Source organism: Aulonocara sp. 'chitande type north' Nkhata Bay, linkage group LG13 (assembly GCF_057382095.1).
Source record: "Aulonocara sp. 'chitande type north' Nkhata Bay isolate Kocher_YH1m ecotype deep benthic linkage group LG13, A_spYH_male_GT1.1, whole genome shotgun sequence".
Classification (NCBI taxonomy): domain Eukaryota; kingdom Metazoa; phylum Chordata; class Actinopteri; order Cichliformes; family Cichlidae; genus Aulonocara; species Aulonocara sp. 'chitande type north' Nkhata Bay.
In genome coordinates, this window is record NC_141356.1 from 5,938,729 (window position 1) to 5,955,924 (window position 17,196).

At 40.5% G+C, this 17,196-nt stretch overlaps 1 long non-coding RNA gene across 2 annotated transcripts in view; it reads right to left on the bottom strand.

Moving 5' to 3' along the window:
- Nucleotides 1-17,196, bottom strand: part of LOC147315527 (uncharacterized) — a 49,123-nt gene that overhangs the window by 31,395 nt on the left and 532 nt on the right. The window contains exon 1 of one of the 2 annotated variants that reach the window (XR_015124311.1): nucleotides 396-480. The exons of the other annotated variant lie outside the window; for it this stretch is intronic. This is a non-coding gene — a long non-coding RNA (uncharacterized LOC147315527). Of the gene's footprint in view, nucleotides 1-395; nucleotides 481-17,196 lie in introns of those variants that run through there. 2 annotated transcript variants of the gene reach the window in all.

The following is a 17,196-nucleotide window of genomic DNA, read 5'->3' on the forward strand; positions in this document are numbered from 1 at the left end:
AACAATTTCACAGATCTGGACTGTTTTATAAAAAAAAAAAAAAAAAACCCCACACCATTATAATTTGTTATACAGTAAAAAAATTTTTATCCCAAAATAACATGTTGGAACATACTGGAATATTTAATGCCTATCATTAGAAATAAACCACTACAAAATTCCCTGGGCGTGGATACCTACATTCTGAGTACTTCAAACCTCTAACCCGCTCACCTAAACTGTTGATACTGGACTGCTTAATTTTGTCGACTGTGTCAACACAGCGTTTTCAGTTTTGGACCTGTTGTCGCTGTTTAGTTTTCCCATATGTTTCCTGTTTTATTGTGTTAGTCTTTTGTACATGTGCACTAGATTTAGCTTAATTATTCTTAGATTTATTCCAGCTGTGTTCTTACCTGTTTCCAATCCTCTTCACCATCCAGTCTGTTTAAGCCCTCAGTTTCTCTCAGTTTCTTGTCTCCTCCCAGCTTTTGTTTCCTGTCATTCAGTCATTTATGTTCAGCTCTGTCATGGTCCGGGTGTGTGCCAGTGTGTCTCCTTCCGAGCTGGCGTCTCCACCCCTGGGAGGGGCCTCAGTGTTTTTGCTGATCGCTCACACCTGTGGGTAATTTAGCCGGGGACTCATAAGGCCAGCGTACTCAATCTCTCTTCGCCAGATTCTCTGCTAACATCAGTCAGTGCAGGCCACCGCCATGATTCCCTATGTATTTTGTGAATCACCTTGCCTCACTGTATGTTTGTCTTTTGTGCGCCTCTCTCTTAGCTACACCTAACTGCCAATCCCTGCCAAAGAGCTCCTACTTGGATATTGGACCATCTGGCAGTCCCACAGGCTATTACCCGAATCACCTACCTGCCTCTCTGCCTCCACGCCAGGAGTTTTTGGATTACACACCCGGACTACTCACCCCTCTACGTCATCTCCGACCACCTGTGGCAAGTACGCAGTACGAAGGAGGATTCTGAACCAACAACATATTCATATGTCTCCTTATCCGTATCTGAACATCTGCACTCTGTTACAGTGACCCCGACCTTTTCCTGGATTTAATGTGACTCGCTTTCCAGTCCAATCCCCGGAATAGCTGTCCCCTCTGACCCGGACCAGATTGTTACTTAGATTCAGTGGTGGAACGTCGTACTTGTCTAACTCACCTTTTGTTTATGAATATTTGTGGAGTCATTAAACATTATCCTTAAAATCTACTTACGTGCTGTTCGGCGTCCTGCATTTGAGTCCTGTCACTCGTCTAAAACGGTCTCGGCCGTAACAAGCTCTCTCAGTTCAGTCCATCCAGTCTTTGTAATAAACATAGCACACTTTCTCAGCAGTCCTGCATTTGGGTGACAATTTTTAGAGTGAATACTCTAAATAACATTAGCCACGATGTATCAGTATTACCTAAAAGTACAACTAATCACATCTAGTTCTCTATGCATTTGTACAATAATAATGGTCAGCTTATTTCAAGACAACCTTAGTTTTATGCAGTGTTATCTTTTAGTAGTACTTAAAGTTCTAAAGTTAGCTGCTGAGCTACTGTTAGCTACTCTGTCAGAAAACATCACTTTGTTACACTCCTTTTTCTGCCTTGTTACCCAACTATTACCATTTTAATACACAGCTGCAATAGAAAGTGCGACCAAGAGTTCAAACTTTTATCAGGGCCTTAGACCCCATGTATGTTCTCCTTAGTAGTAGTAAATAAATAAAAATAAAGCTTTTACACTGTAAAATCTAATTAGTTCCCATAACTTGAAAAAATTATCCAAACTCGTTGCATCAAAAAACGAATAAAGCTTACTTAAGAGAGGTAAGTTAGGGCAAGTTATTCATTCCGAAAATCCTAAATAAAAAATTGATTCCCAGCACACAAACTTCGTATTTGCTAAATTAGGCTAAGCTGGAAGGCTCTTCAAAGGGAGCGGAGCCAAAAGAGGTGAATCGTTGAAAAGAGTTGGACTTCCCATCACTAACACATAGTCAGTCCAGCAAACTGAGGAGAAGTGGTTTGAAAATGAAATCAACATTTAAAGGTGAATATTTATTTTCCCAGTGTTTCAGTTTTAAATGTAATTATTTACCAGTTTCTTTGATTACAAACAGAGCATTAGAAAAATCTGATGAGATGACTTAAAAGTAAAAAAAAGGTTTTACTAGTCACTGCTGTAAAAAGATGCTGTCAAAAGAAGAAAACTTACAGTCTAAAAAAAATTAGATGTCAAACTCTGACAGTCTTAGCTGGATGGCCACAGTGGGGGGGCGTGGCCTTTCTTCTGATGTAGGAGTCTTGGCTGAGGCTCCCTCCTTGTGTGGAATATACACCCGAAACCTTACTATGTTTGCGCTTCCTTCACTGCTGCCTTATAAAAGTCGAGCTGCACTGCGTGATGCAGGTAAATGTCTGTCAGACTTTCTTTATAAATCACAGTTAATTTGTATTTTTATGACCAGTCTAGCGTGCACCCTGCAGGTAAGCATCTGTAGAACATTACAGAAGGAAAAAAAAAAAGCCCTAATGCCACTCTGATGAATGGAAAGCAGCACAGAGATACACATGGCACATATGGTGTCTCATCAGCAAGAATATTCCTACAACCATTAAGATTCACACGCTTACACCAGCAATCAAGGGATCAAATGGATAAAAAGGGAGGGAGACACACAGTGGAGTACTGGAGTCGGTGGGGAATACTTAACAAAATGAGGAAGCAATCGTCCCACTGGGCGCAGAAGCCCACTTCCAATAAATGAAATTCTTCTACTTGACTAAGTAGCTATTTTACTATGCTAATGAGAGTCCAGGACATTCTGTTAAACTCAGCCTTCTCAATCAGAAACATAATTTCCTAAACACAACCACAGTGAAGTGTGAAAACACAAGGTGAGCAATCAGAAGGTTGCTGATGGAAGCAATCAGACCACAGATGAACTTATCTAATGTGACTGCATGGGACGATAGCCCATAGCATACAGTATCAGATACGGGTCTGCAGAAAGAACATAAAGAAGTTTATGAATATAAAAGCGATGCCACAGTCTTTATTGCTAGATTGCATCTCTGTAGTATATAAAACCTCCCCTGTGCTCATGCATAGTAGGAACTGTTTCCAATTTTGTTTAATGTTTGATTGTGATTATAGACTGGAAATGCTCTTTTCCCATGAAATGAAATTCTCTGACTCACTTGTGTATGAGCACTCCTAGGACACTGATTATGTGGCAAAGTTGATCTTTGTTGTGCAGGACCGGTGGAATTGTTCTACATGCTGTTTGTTCCTGATCTACGCACAGGTGCCAAATTAAAGTCGGAAAGTGCAAAATGACAAACAAGGAGAGAAACATAACACATTATCGCTGTCACATCTATCATGTCTCAACCAGAACCGTCTAAAGCAGTCAGGAGACTTGAAAGACCTGGAACTAAAAGACATGAAAATGAGTGTGTGTGTGGTGAGCACCAACAGGAGGCATATTCTCTCACCTGCTCCAGCTCTGGCTGGCATCGGCTCATCCTCCCCATGGCTACAGTGCAACTACCCCCTCTTCATCAAGTCGTCAGCTACCGGTCCGGACCGGTACCGGTCCGTGAGTTGTTTGGTACCGGGCCGCGAGAGTTGAGGCTCAGGTGTGAAATGTATGGTTTTCAGGGTTTTTATCGGTTTTCAGCGTTATTTTGTTATCGTTTTTATCGTTAACTCTATTTTCCTGGGTCTTTTCACGTGTGTTATGAATAAATCTTCTTTTTTTCGGTACCGGTACTAGTTTTATTTTGTTGTATTTATCCGCGACACCTTAAAGGCCGGTCCGTGAAAATATTGTCGGGCATGAACCGGTCCGTCGCGCAAAAAAGGTTGGGGACCGCTGCTTTAGTGTATTCAGTGGTCTAATCCCAACAGCTCCAGGATGTAGTTTGGAGGGTCACAAAGAAAAATAGGTTTTATTATTATGCTGTGACAATAAAACAATGTCCCCCATAACTTTCAGCGCTGTTATGGAGAATGTAAATTCTGCACGTATTTAATTAATTTTTAGTATATTCAAAATGATAGTGTGTTTAGTCGTCAGCTACATTAGTGGTAAATAGTGCATGGTTCTGTGTGTTATTTGATTATTACACATGCACTTATCATATACCTCCTCTCTCATCTTAGATCACATCCGGTGTGTCCGCCTTCCTCCTTTCCAGCTATTCTCTGTTGAACATTCCCACTGGTCTGGAAAACTCCCCAGCAAAGATGCTCATGTCCCGACACCTCTGCCCTGTGCCTCCATTCACCTGCCCAACATATTCTTGGGTTTTGTAATAAACACCGTGAAATTTTCTTGCTTGCTCTCAAGATTAAAGCATCTGTCTCAGCAGTTCTGTTTCGGTCCACTATTTCTGGCGAAAATCATGAAACAGGGTGAGGTGCTGAATTATCAGCTAATGCACCAAGAAAGCTTGGTTAGAAATGTTATTATAAGCTGGTCAACAGTTTAACATTTTTGCATGGGGACACATGAGGATTTACTCACTTTTCAAACCAGCCTCAAGCGACCACTTGATAAATTACAGGGCAGTTCTTTTGCTCTTGTTGCACTGGCTTAATTTTTGAGTTGGTTTATTCTACCTAACACCCTGAAACTCTAAGTCATCATCACCAATGACTCTAACCCTAACCCTGTGCAATAAGAATATGCAATTCTTAGCAATCAGGAAACAAATTAAATGATCATTTTAATGGACACATATCAAAAACTAATCCCCAAAGACTCTGTTTTGCCTTTCTTCAAAGTGCAGAATTACACTGTGGTCAGGGTTATCACCTTTGATGACTGAGAACTCAGAGGATTAAAGAAGATTTCATTTGGAATAAAAGAGCAAAATGTATCACAAAAATGTGTGGTGGGGCTGAGGGAGTACAGTAAGCAGATGGCTGATGTAGACAGCCTGGGTGGACAGGAGATGGACAGCCTGGATAAGATGAAGATGTTGAGGAGGAGGGAAGCACGATGGGTGGCTTGAAAGTCACAGTGACAGATGATTATGAATTTAAAGGACAGGGGGTAGGGGCCTGATTGGTTCAGAGAACGTGGGAAGACAGATTATTGGATAAAAATAGTTACACTGACATTTTGAATGAGGTGAATTTGACAGCAAGGAAAAACAGAAGCGATGAAGAAAAACAGAGTGTTAATAATGGACCATTTCACTGAGAAGAACAGAAACCGAACATGAGAGATCTACCTTTATTGAACTCATAGAGAAACTTTAAATTAACTCATTTCCTTATGTTATAATATTACATAAATATTATACTTTTTAAAATGGAAAGCAGATGTATAATACAACAACATCGATGGTTAGCATTTTTAGAGGGTTAGGGTTACCCTCAGGTTTTGAATAAGAGCTAAATCTTGCCTAATTTTCCATAAAATTTAAAGGAGCATAAAGGTGAATAAATAAACCGATTACACTAGAAAATATAAAGGGTGGTTAGTACTGTTGCCTCCCAGCAAGAAGGTCCTGAGTTTGACTCCACCATCCGGTTTAGGGTCTTTCTGTGTGGAGTTTGCTCTGGGTTTGTTCTCTGGGTATCTGGATATTATCGTAGAGACATCACATGGAATTCAGAGATTTGCTGATTGTAAACTGTGTTAGCTGTGGTAAAAAACAGGCTTCTGCCATAACAAACACCCCACTCTCCTTTATTAATATTAAATGTGATGCTGTTTTATCACAATCTGCACCTAGCTCGTGAGCCACAATGCTAAACATTTTATGAAAGGGTTCAGATCCCTTTTGCATGATTCTCTTTGAACACAATTTTAGGAATGGAGCTTGAATCTTTATGAGTAATGTTGTAACCCTAACCTCTTTAAAAATAAACCATGCCATTTTAATGAGTACATAACCTATTTTTCAAAATATAGGGATGGAAACAATGGAGCTTGGCAACTTGGCAAAAATATGGATCTTTTGGTTACGTTATCATCACATGACACATCAATATTGCAAACAAGGGACTCTGTAAATATAGGACAGTCACCATGACACAGCACATAGATGATAAAACTACCTGTGGCGAGGAGTGGAACAGCAAGTGAACTCCTTTTTGTTGTTTGGACATTGTTGCTTATTTAACCTTGAGCTCAAACTGGGCTCTGACAGCCTTGAAAGTATCAAAGAAGGCTATCAGTTGTTTCCTTGAATATTGAGTAAGACAACGCAGGGTCTTAGTCACATCGTCCATGAATCAACTTGCTCAGTGAAGTTAATTCACTTTATTATTTTTAGAATCACACTAGTGATTGGCTGAGATATGGAGCAGCAGTTGTTGATTAGTTATCAGACAGGCCTGTCAATGGAAATGTCAACAAATGTCTCCACAAAAAAGTGCAGATATTCAGGATGTCTAGAGGAGAGTTGGAGCATTAAAATGACATCTTAAATGACCTTTAGTGCAGCGGTCCCCAACCCCCGGGCCTCGGACCGGTACCGGTCCGTGAGTTGTTTGGTACCGGGCCGCGAGAGTTGAGGCTCAGGTGTGAAATGTATGGTTTTCAGGGTTTTTATCGGTTTTCAGTGTTATTTTGTTATCGTTTTTATCGTTAACTCTGTTTTCCTGGGTCTTTTCACGTGTGTTATGAATAAATCTTCTTTTTTTCGGTACCGGTACTAGTTTTATTTTGTTGTATTTATCCGCGACACCTTAAAGGCCGGTCCGTGAAAATATTGTCGGGCATGAACCGGTCCGTCGCGCAAAAAAGGTTGGGGACCGCTGCTTTAGTGTATTCAGTGGTCTAATCCCAACAGCTCCAGGATGTAGTTTGGAGGGTCACAAAGAAAAATAGGTTTTATTATTATGCTGTGACAATAAAACAATGTCCCCCATAACTTTCAGCGCTGTTATGGAGAATGTAAATTCTGCACGTATTTAATTAATTTTTAGTATATTCAAAATGATAGTGTGTTTAATAAGGACAGTTAAAAAACTGGAAAAGGGAAGAGGAAGGTGAGATCAAAACGGGACAAAGGATACTAATATGAGAAAGAATAAGATCATTTCAGTAAGTATATACATTTTTCTTATCTTTAGCATCCAACCTTTTCTGCTCCCCCCTGTTTATCCTTTGAAAACAGCTAATATATCTCAGATGTGTTATAGCAGACTGCAGACAAAAGGTCAAAGAAAGTCAGGTCTGCTCTGCATGGCAGGAGCAATAAATTCAATTCAATTCAATTCAATTTTATTTATATAGCGCCAAATCACAACAAAAGTCGCCTCAAGGCGCTTCATAGATACAGAGAAAACCCAACAATCATATGACCCCCTATGAGCAAGCACTTTGGCGACAGTGGGAAGGAAAAACTCCCTTTTAACAGGAAGAAACCTCCGGCAGAACCAGGCTCAGGGAGGGGCGGAAAAATGGTGTAACTCTAAAGAAAAGCACCTGGTGGAACATCCTACATCTAATTAATTTAATTTACAACACGTCAGTAACTGACCGTGTATGAAAAGAGCCTCCCAGAGAGGCTGAGTCTTTCAGACATACTGATGTGGAGGGATTAACTACCAAAAATACTGAACTATTTACCCACTAAACCTTTTGCAAAGAACAAAAATATCACTAAAAGATTGAGAAATCTCTACATGCAAGGACACTGAAAGACTCACTACAAGGCTGCATGGGGTGAGGGTCATTTCAGAAACAAAACATTGTCATTTGTTTAAAGTCTAATGTGCAAATAGAAATATTCAAATGCAGGAATATCCTGTGGTCTGTCAAAATCTGATATTACTTCTAGAAATCATACAAAGGTAAAGAGGAAGGAGCCATCAGTACGGTGTACATTTTAGGACATCGTCAGGTCCCAAGAAAAAAGTTGTCAGGTATCAGACAAAAAAATGTCAGGTTGTCAGGTATCAGACAAAAAATTGTCAGGTCTCAGTTGTCAAGAAAAAAGTTGTCAGGTATCAGACAAAAAATTGTCAGGTCTCAGTTGTCAAGAAAAAAGTTGTCAGGTATCAGACAAAAAAATGTCAGGTCTCAGTTCTCAAGAAAAAAGTTGTCAGTTATCAGACAAAAAATTGTCAGGTATCAGACAAAAAAATGTCAGGTCTCAGTTCTCAAGAAAAAAGTTGTCAGGTATCAGACAAAAAATTGTCAGGTCTCAGTTCTCAAGAAAAAAGTTGTCAGGTATCAGACCAAAAAATTGTCTGGTCACAGTTCTCAAGAAAAAAGTTGTCAGGTATCAGAGAAAAAAATGTCAGGTCTCAGTTCTCAAGAAAAAAGTTGTCAGTTATCAGACAAAAAATTGTCAGGTCTCAGTTCTCAAGAAAAAAGTTGTCAGGTATCAGACAAAAAATTGTCAGGTCTCAGTTCTCAAGAAAAAAGTTGTCAGGTATCAGACAAAAAAATGTCAGGTCTCAGTTGTCAGGAAAAAAGTTGTCAGGTATCAGACAAAAAATGTCAGGTCTCAGTTGTCAAGAAAAAAGTTGTCAGGTATCAGCCAAAAAAATGTCAGGTCTCAGTTCTCAAGAAAAAAGTTGTCAGTTATCAGACAAAAATTGTCTGGTCACAGTTCTCAAGAAAAAAGTTGTCAGGTATCAGACAAAAAAATGTCAGGTCTCAGTTCTCAAGAAAAAAGTTGTCAGGTATCAGCCAAAAAATTGTCAGGTCTCAGTTCTCAAGAAAAAAGTTGTCAGTTATCAGACAAAAAATTGTCAGGTCACAGTTCTCAAGAAAAAAGTTGTCAGGTATCAGAGAAAAAAATGTCAGGTCTCAGTTCTCAAGAAAAAAGTTGTCAGGTATCAGAACACAAGGTACCAGAGAGAAAATCTTCCTGCAGGTGGCGGTGTTGTCATGTCCCACCCTGTGTTGCCAACTTAGCGAATTTGTTGCTATATTTAGCGAGTTTTCAGACCACCTTAGCGACTTTTTTTCTGAAACGCGACTAGCGACAAATCTGGCGACTTTTTCTGGCGTTATTAGAGACTTATTTATGACGACTTTTTGACGTGAAAGCGCGTATCGCTCTTACTCTCAATAAGCAGCGGGTGCTGCGGTGGGCACCTCGCCCGTGCCAAAGCGCTCACAGGTGGAGGATAGTCCTCCCCCAGCTGCTATCGGGGCAGGGCTCCCGCACTGACTGTAACGCAGTCAGTTCTTCTTTTACTGTTATGTTGTTTTGTGGACCACAAAGTTTAAAACTACACACACACACACACACACACACACACACACACACACACACACACACACACACACAATAACTCCACCAGAGTGCCTGTTTTGGGTCGCTTTTGGCGGTCCAAGCCCGGATAAAGGAGCAGGGTTGGAATTGTGACATTAAAAAAAACAATAATTGCTAAAAGAAATTTTATGTGTAGTTCTAAATAAATTCTAAATGCATTTAAGACGTTTTTTACTGACTTTATGTCTCTTCCACGATGTTACATTACATTAGCATGACCAATTATGCAAATTAGGCGATGACATCATTTAGCGACTTCTAGCGACTTTTAGGACAACCAATAGCGATTTTCCTTACTGAGGAGTTGGCAACACTGGTCCCACCTGAATTGATTTCCAAATACGTCATCAACGTGTGACAGTGGGAGAGCGTAAGGTCATTGACCTCACCGGAGTTTTACTGCGGTTCAGGCTCCTAACGACACAAGGGCTGTATCCCAATTCAGGGTCTGCAGCCTTAAAGTGCGCAGCCTTAACGGTCCACAAGGGCCGCGTACTTAAAGGCCGGAGGTGAGAGGCTTGTGAAATGGGACGGTCTAGCCTCCGTCGCGCTGCCCTGGATGCCTATTAACCATGACACTAACAGCTGGAAACGTTTCATACAGCTTTGTTTGACAGAAATGAAGGAGAAAATCTTTTGTTCATTTGTTTGTTTGTTTGTACATGAGCTTTGATTTGATAAGTATCTGAGGCTGACTGTGAAATCATGATTATTGGGCTTCACTTCTGTACTGAACAGTCATTTAAGATTACCTAGTAAATAACAATTAGCTAATGTTGTTCATGAGACTAAAGTCATCTCACTTTGGTAATGTAAATATAATATGGCCAATATTAAAGTTATAATTTCAATCATTATTAGTTACTTCAGCAGTGAATGAACTCTGTTTCAAATACTGAGCTTCAGTAAAGATTCAAGCTGCATTTATTTATATTATTTATATTTCCTGTCACCTTAAATCTTCACTCAAAGACAGGTTTCTTTGACACAGTATATATAACTGTGTTATATATATGAGAGACATACATTTGGTTGACATTTGGCCAACAGTAATGTTTTAATGTTCTTCGTTATTAAACATTCGCACATAAATAAGTAACATAATATTCAGTACTTACTTTTAAAAGTTTACTCTTCGGCCGCCCCTCTTTGGCCGTTTTTTTCCCCGGCAAAATTATCCAAACCCACCGCCGCGCTATGCATTCTGGGATATTTTGGGCCACGAAGTATACACCGCCACATCTTTAAAATTCAATGAAATGAAGGACGCATTTGAGGACTGCATTTCGAGCAGCCTTTGAATTGGGACAGCCTTCGTCGTGTCGCTGTGACGTAATTGGCCTTAAAATGCGGCCTTTAAGGCTGCAGATGCTGAATTGGGATACAGCCAAGGTAAGTTTAACTTTGGTCGTCCCCTGAGCAAAGTGAGACTCATTTTTTAGGGTTCGTGGAGATGAGTGTGAAGATCCAAACAATCCCTGTCAGTGATGGAGAAGCTTTGATGAAAATATTTGGTAAAAAGTTTACCAGCATGAAGGAAATGAAGTTTCAAACTTTCCTTAGGAGGAGCCCAGCACACCTGCTAAAAGAATAGTAAGTGTGGCGATGTGGATGCTTGCAGCGACTGCTGTATAGAGGCCATCCTGCTACACATGAAACACATCAGAGTCATAATTGTTATTTTAGTCACGTGTTTGTTTATTATTCTTATTGTTTGATCTGGGACTGTTTGCAGACATCTCAGAGAGAGGAGACACCAGCATCTGAACAGAGACTCAAACCAGCAACCTGCAGCTCCTTGCTTGGCTGCTCCAGTTTTCTCCTCACTCATGTTGCCCACCAGTGATTTCTAGCTGCCCACCCACACAGCAGGCTAGAATATGCGCTGAGCCTAAGCACCCGATACTTGGACATGTTTTCTTTATTAAATAATGAACCAGAGCCCAAAAAGTAAACAGCTGTTATTGCTAGGCCATGGGAGCAGCATTTGGCGATGTAGCACCTGACATTCCTGACCATGTGGGCGGAGCATGCATGAAATGGAATGTTTAGTAGAACTGTGCAACACAAGCACTTAGTTACAGCATGTTTCATTGTATCCAGACACAGCTAGAGACACATCTACAGCAGCATCTCTGTGCAGGACAAACGACAGTTGACGAAGAAAACATCGAAAACTTCACTTCACTCCTCTACAATACGTTGGTTCCTTTGTTTAAAAGGCCAAAATGAATCGAGGGAGAACGAGAAGAGGATCGGCGAGTGCTTCACCATACAATTCAGTACAGCTGATTAACCTGCAAGAAGAATTTCAAATGATACAGGCTGAAAATGTCAAATTAAAAGAAGAGGCAGAAAAATCAAGAGGAGAAGCTAAAAATTCAAAGTTTGAAACTGAAGTAGTATTGCAGGAATTACTGCATGTGGGTCTCAAACTTAAAGGAGAGAAAATGGGAAAACAACAGGCAGAAAACGAGAATGAAAACATGAAGAAAGAACTGTTGGAAGCTCAAAAAGCATTGGAGGAAGAGAAAAGCACAGCACAAGAAGCCAAAAATAAATATCAAACTGCAAAGAAGGAGGCAGGAAATGTGATACAGGAATTACAGGAGGTGCAGGAAGCTTTTGAAGAGGGAAAAAGGAAAATGCAGTTGGCGACACAAGAAGCTGCAAATGTAATGGCTGAAGCTGAAACACTAAGGAAGGAATTACTGTATGTAAAGCAACAACTTGAAGAAGAGAAAAAACGTAAACATGAGGCAGACAATGAGATTGAAAATTTGAAGAAAGAATTGTTGGAAGCTCAAAAAGTGTTGGAGGAAGAGAAAATTAAAATACAGGAAGCAAAGAAAGAAATGGAAGATACAAAGAGTTACACTCAAAACATGAAGAAGGAACTGATGAAAGTGCAAGAAGAACTTGCAGAAGAGAAAATTGAGGTGAAGGTATTCAAGGAAGAAATGACGGTGACCACGAAAGACTGCAAAGACGCACTTAAAGAAATACGAAAGCACAAAAAGGAAGCTAAAGAGCTCCTCAAACAGAAAGTGAAACTGGCCAAACAGCAGCTAAAAGAAAAATTTAAAGATGCCGAGGAGCAGCTCAACAAAACCTTAAAAGAACTGAAGGCAAAAGAAAAAGAAAAGAAAGCCGAGGACAGGAGGGGATTCTGGAGCAGACTGCTGAGAAAGAACTGACCCAGCAGCATCAATAGTTTCTTCCTCCTTCCCCCTCTCTCCACCTTTCTTTCACCCCATCCTTCATCTTGGGACGTTTGTTTGTTTTTTAAAAACTCTAATCTAAATACATGTACTGAAATACACAAATAAAATTGCCATAACTTGACCTCATGTTGCCTGCTTCTTTTCTTGTGTGTCTGTGGATGTCAAACAGTAACACACTTTCTGCTCTGTGTCTTTAATTGTAAATAAATGCAATATGTTTTCATTTTAAAATGCATTGCAAAAAACTTCTGCTCTAAATCTTTTTTTTTAGCAAAAAGCTTTTTTTTTTTGCCTGTTGTGGACGTTTCCCATTTAAATAAAGCCTGCAGACGAGCGGTGAGCGGTAGCTAACATTCTTTAATCAAATTCAAATTCAAATTCAAATTTTATTTGTCACACACACACAACCATACACAGTATGACATGGGGGTGAAATGCTTGTAGCTGTACAATGCCCGACCATTAAATGACAGAAGAAACGTTTTACAATATTTACAATTTACTACAAAAATTTACAAATTAACTTAGGAATTTACAGTAAAGAATGTGCAAATAGCAGAAGAGATTATAAAGATAAGGATTATAAATTATAGGAATTATAGGATTATAGGAAATGTGTGGTGGTGCGTGTGGTGACGTGTGTGAGAGTCCAGTCTTATAGTGACGTGTTTGGGAGAGTCCAGTCCTACACCTGGTTCAGGCCCCGAATAGCCTGGGGGAAGAAGCTCCTCCTCATTCTCTCTGTTTTGGCCTTAAGGGAGCGGAAGCGCTTCCCAGACCTCAACAGTGAGAAGAGTCCATTGTTGGGATGGGAGAGGTCCATCATAATCTTCCTAGCTTTGGACTTGCACCGCTTGGTGTAGATGGACAGCAGGTCAGGGAGCTCTGATTGAATGATGCGTTCTGCCGAGCGCACCACCCTTTGCAGATCTCGTCTGTCCTGCTTGGTGCTGTTCCCAAACCAGGTGCAGATGTTTGACGTCAGGACGCTCTCGATGGTGCAGGAGTAGAAGTTCTTGAGCACCTTCAGTGGCAGATGGAAGTCTCTAAGTCTTCTGAGGAAGAAGAGACGCTGACGGGCTTTCTTAACCAGGGTGTTGATGTGACAGGACCATGACAGGTCCTGAGTGATGTGGACACCCAGGTATCGGAAACTGTCCACTCTCTCCACTGGCGTGCCACTGATGATGAGGGGTTTGTAATTCCTCGCCTGCTTTGTAGTGAAGTCCACGATCAGCTCCTTAGTCTTGCTGATGTTTAGGAGGAGGTTATTCTCCTGGCACCAGGTCTCCAGGTTCCTAATCTCCTCCAGGTAGGCCGTCTCGATGTTGTCGGAGATGAGGCCCACAACAGCAGTGTCGTCAGCAAACTTGACAATGGAGGTGGTGTCGGATGTGGCTACACAGTCATAAGTGTACAGTGAGTACAGCAGGGGGCTTAAAACACAGCCCTGAGGCACTCCAGTGCTGAGTGAGATGGAGGGGGAGACTTGTTTTCCCACCCTCACTGATTGGGGTCTGTCTGTGAGGAAGTTGAGGATCCACTGACACAGTGATGAGCTGAGTCCTAGATCCGTCAACTTGGTGAAAAGCTTAGAGGGAATTATTGTGTTGAATGCTGAACTGTAGTCCACGAACAGCATCCTAACATAATTCCCTCTGCCAGTGTCCAGGTGACTCAGGGATGTGTGGAGCAGGTGAGATATGGCATCGTCTGTGGAACGATTAGTCCAGTAAGCAAACTGAAGTGAGTCGAAACACACAAAGAACAGACAGCCAGGCTTGATGAAGTCCCTGCATGACCGCGGGACAGACGGTCAGCAGAGTCTCCCTGAGCCTAGCATGGCTCTCAGTTAAATACCTTCTCCAGGAACAAAAGGCAGTACACAGCTGTTTCACACCTTAACACTAGAATTACTGAGCCTTTTTTTCCCTGGTGCGAGTCCCTACTACTAGATTTACTAGCCCTGCGTAAATTTGCGTAAATTCCACTGGCACTGCGTTGTCTTTACAGTCCCTGGCACAGCAGCTGCAGCAGCTTCAGCAGCCTGCGTCTGTGCTAATATTTCCTTGTGCTACATGAATCGGCAACGAAGTTCCTGAGCTAGAAGACTCAGAAACAATCTTCTTTTGCCTGTCCACCCTGTACATGCCTTGTACAAAATGTAGGCATTCACCGCCGCCAGGTCCAGCATATTGTAGAAAACCGCTACTGACCACCTGCATGCTGCTGCTCTTATGGAATACATCCGCACAAGTTGAGTAAGTTCACGCCAGACTTTATTCACCGTGCCCCATAACGGCGTTTTGCGCTGCAGCAGTCTGTGCGACAGTGACAGTGAAGTAAAGAAATTGTCTGTTGTGACGTTTCTCCCATCATCCAAAAACGGCTCCATCAGTTTCATGACCACGTTCTCTGCCAGCCTCTCTCCCTTCTGACGACTGGGGTCTTTTCCCAAGTAAGGAGATGCACTGCAGACATATTTGGTGTCCAAGGCCGTGGCCATCCAGAACTTGATCCCAAATTTGTCTGGCTTGGTTGCGATATACTGTGTGAATGGACAACGAACCTCTGTAGGGAACAGCTGTTCATCTATGGTCATGTGTTCTCCTGGAGTGAAACTCTTAGCACAGTTCTTGTTGAAGCGTGTCCAGATGTCGGAGATCACCGCAAAATTGTTTTCACCCGTTCTGCCCGCGTGTCCTTGTCATCAAATCGAAGGTGTTGCATAATTGAAATGAATCTATCTAGGGGCATTGTCTCTTTGATTACTGGCACCAGAAATCTTTCTGACCAGCAATCCACAATGGCACCAACAGGACACATGATTGTTCTTACAAACAGGATTGAAATGAATGCCATCAGTTCATGAACTGACAAATTCCAGTCCGGCTCTGTTCTGTGGGCTTGATGGACCGTACACTCCCTGATGGTCTGCAGCATTCCCACGTCTAACAGGCAAAGGAAGCTTTGGAGCACACTTGTAATCTTACGCTGTCAGAAGATAAACAAATAGAGAATGGTAAATTTACATGGACCTCACTCTAAATGGGTTTATATAAATATCATATGTAATATGGCAGTGGCAAACCTTAGCAGACTCTGTGGGTCCAGCTTGTGCAGTGAAGCACGAGCGATTTGCTACTGCACTGGGCATTCCAATGTCCAATGTTTTTTCTTGAGAACTGAGACCTGACAATTTTTCGTCTGATACCTGACAACTTTTTTCTTGAGAACTGAGACCTGACAATTTTTTGTCTGATACCTGACAACTTTTTTCTTGAGAACTGAGACCTGACAATTTTTTGTCTGATACCTGACAACTTTTTTCCTGACAACTGAGACCTGACAATTTTTTGTCTGATACCTGACAACTTTTTTCTTGAGAACTGAGACCTGACAATTTTTTGTCTGATACCTGAAAATTTTTTTCTTGAGACCTGACAATGTCCTAAAATGTACACCGTACATCAGGCTTTTCAGTACCCTACCTCAAAAGCCAGCATTGTTTGCTAAAGCATATAGCTAGGGCTGGATCAGGTGACCCTGAATTCAATTCAATTTTATTTATATAGCGCCAAATCACAACAAAAGTCGCCTCAAGGCGCTTCATCCTCCCTTAGTTATGCTGCAAAAGGTTTAGGCTGCTGGAGGATTCCCATGATGCACTGAGTGTTTCTTCTTCACTCACCTTTGTCACTCACTATTTGTTTACACACCTCTCTGCATTGAATCAGTACTTAATATTAATCTCTGCTTTTGTCTTTTGTCCTGTCTTCCTCTCTTCACCCCAGCTGGTTGCGGCAGATGGCCCTTCCCTGAGCCTAGTTCTGCTGGAGGGTTCTTCCAGTTAAAAGGGAGTTTTTCTTTCCCACTGTCGCCAAAGTGCTCGTTCATAGGCGGCCATGTAATTGTTGGGGTTTTTTATTTTATTTTTGTATGGCCTTTGCCTTACAATATAAAGCGCCTTGAGGCAACTGTTGTTTGGTGTTGAAAATCAGTAAAATGTGAGTAAGAAAGTGAAAGTAATTCAGTAAGTAAATAGGTAGGTACTTCACTGGTCCCACATGTGTTACAGCAGGATAAAGAGTAAACATATTTCATGAAGCGCCTATCTATATATATATATGTATATATATATATATGTATATATATATATATATATATATATATATATATATATATGTATATATATATATATATATATATATATATATATATGTATATATATATATATATATATATATATATATATATATATATATATATATATATATATGTGTATATATATATATATATATATATATATATATATATATGTGTATATATATATATATATATATATATATATATATATATATATATATATATATATATATATATATATATATATATATATATATATATATATATAAAAGAATAAAAATAGGAATAAGAACAAAAAAGAACTGAACTTTTGACCCCAATTGAGGTAAAAAGACCAAATGAGATGTTACACTGCAGCATGTCATACATGTCATGTCCCTGACATCCTGCTTGTCTTGCTGGCATCAAATTTAAAGTGAGGATATACATTTTTAAGCAAACAACAAAAAATCTTAATAAAGGAATGTGGAAAACAGCTTAAATTGCAGTGTGCTTTTTTTTTGCATTTCACACCCGACTCTTGCATTTAGTTTTGTGTTGAGTAAAGGTGTGCCATTTCCATGCTTATCATGCAATATGGAATA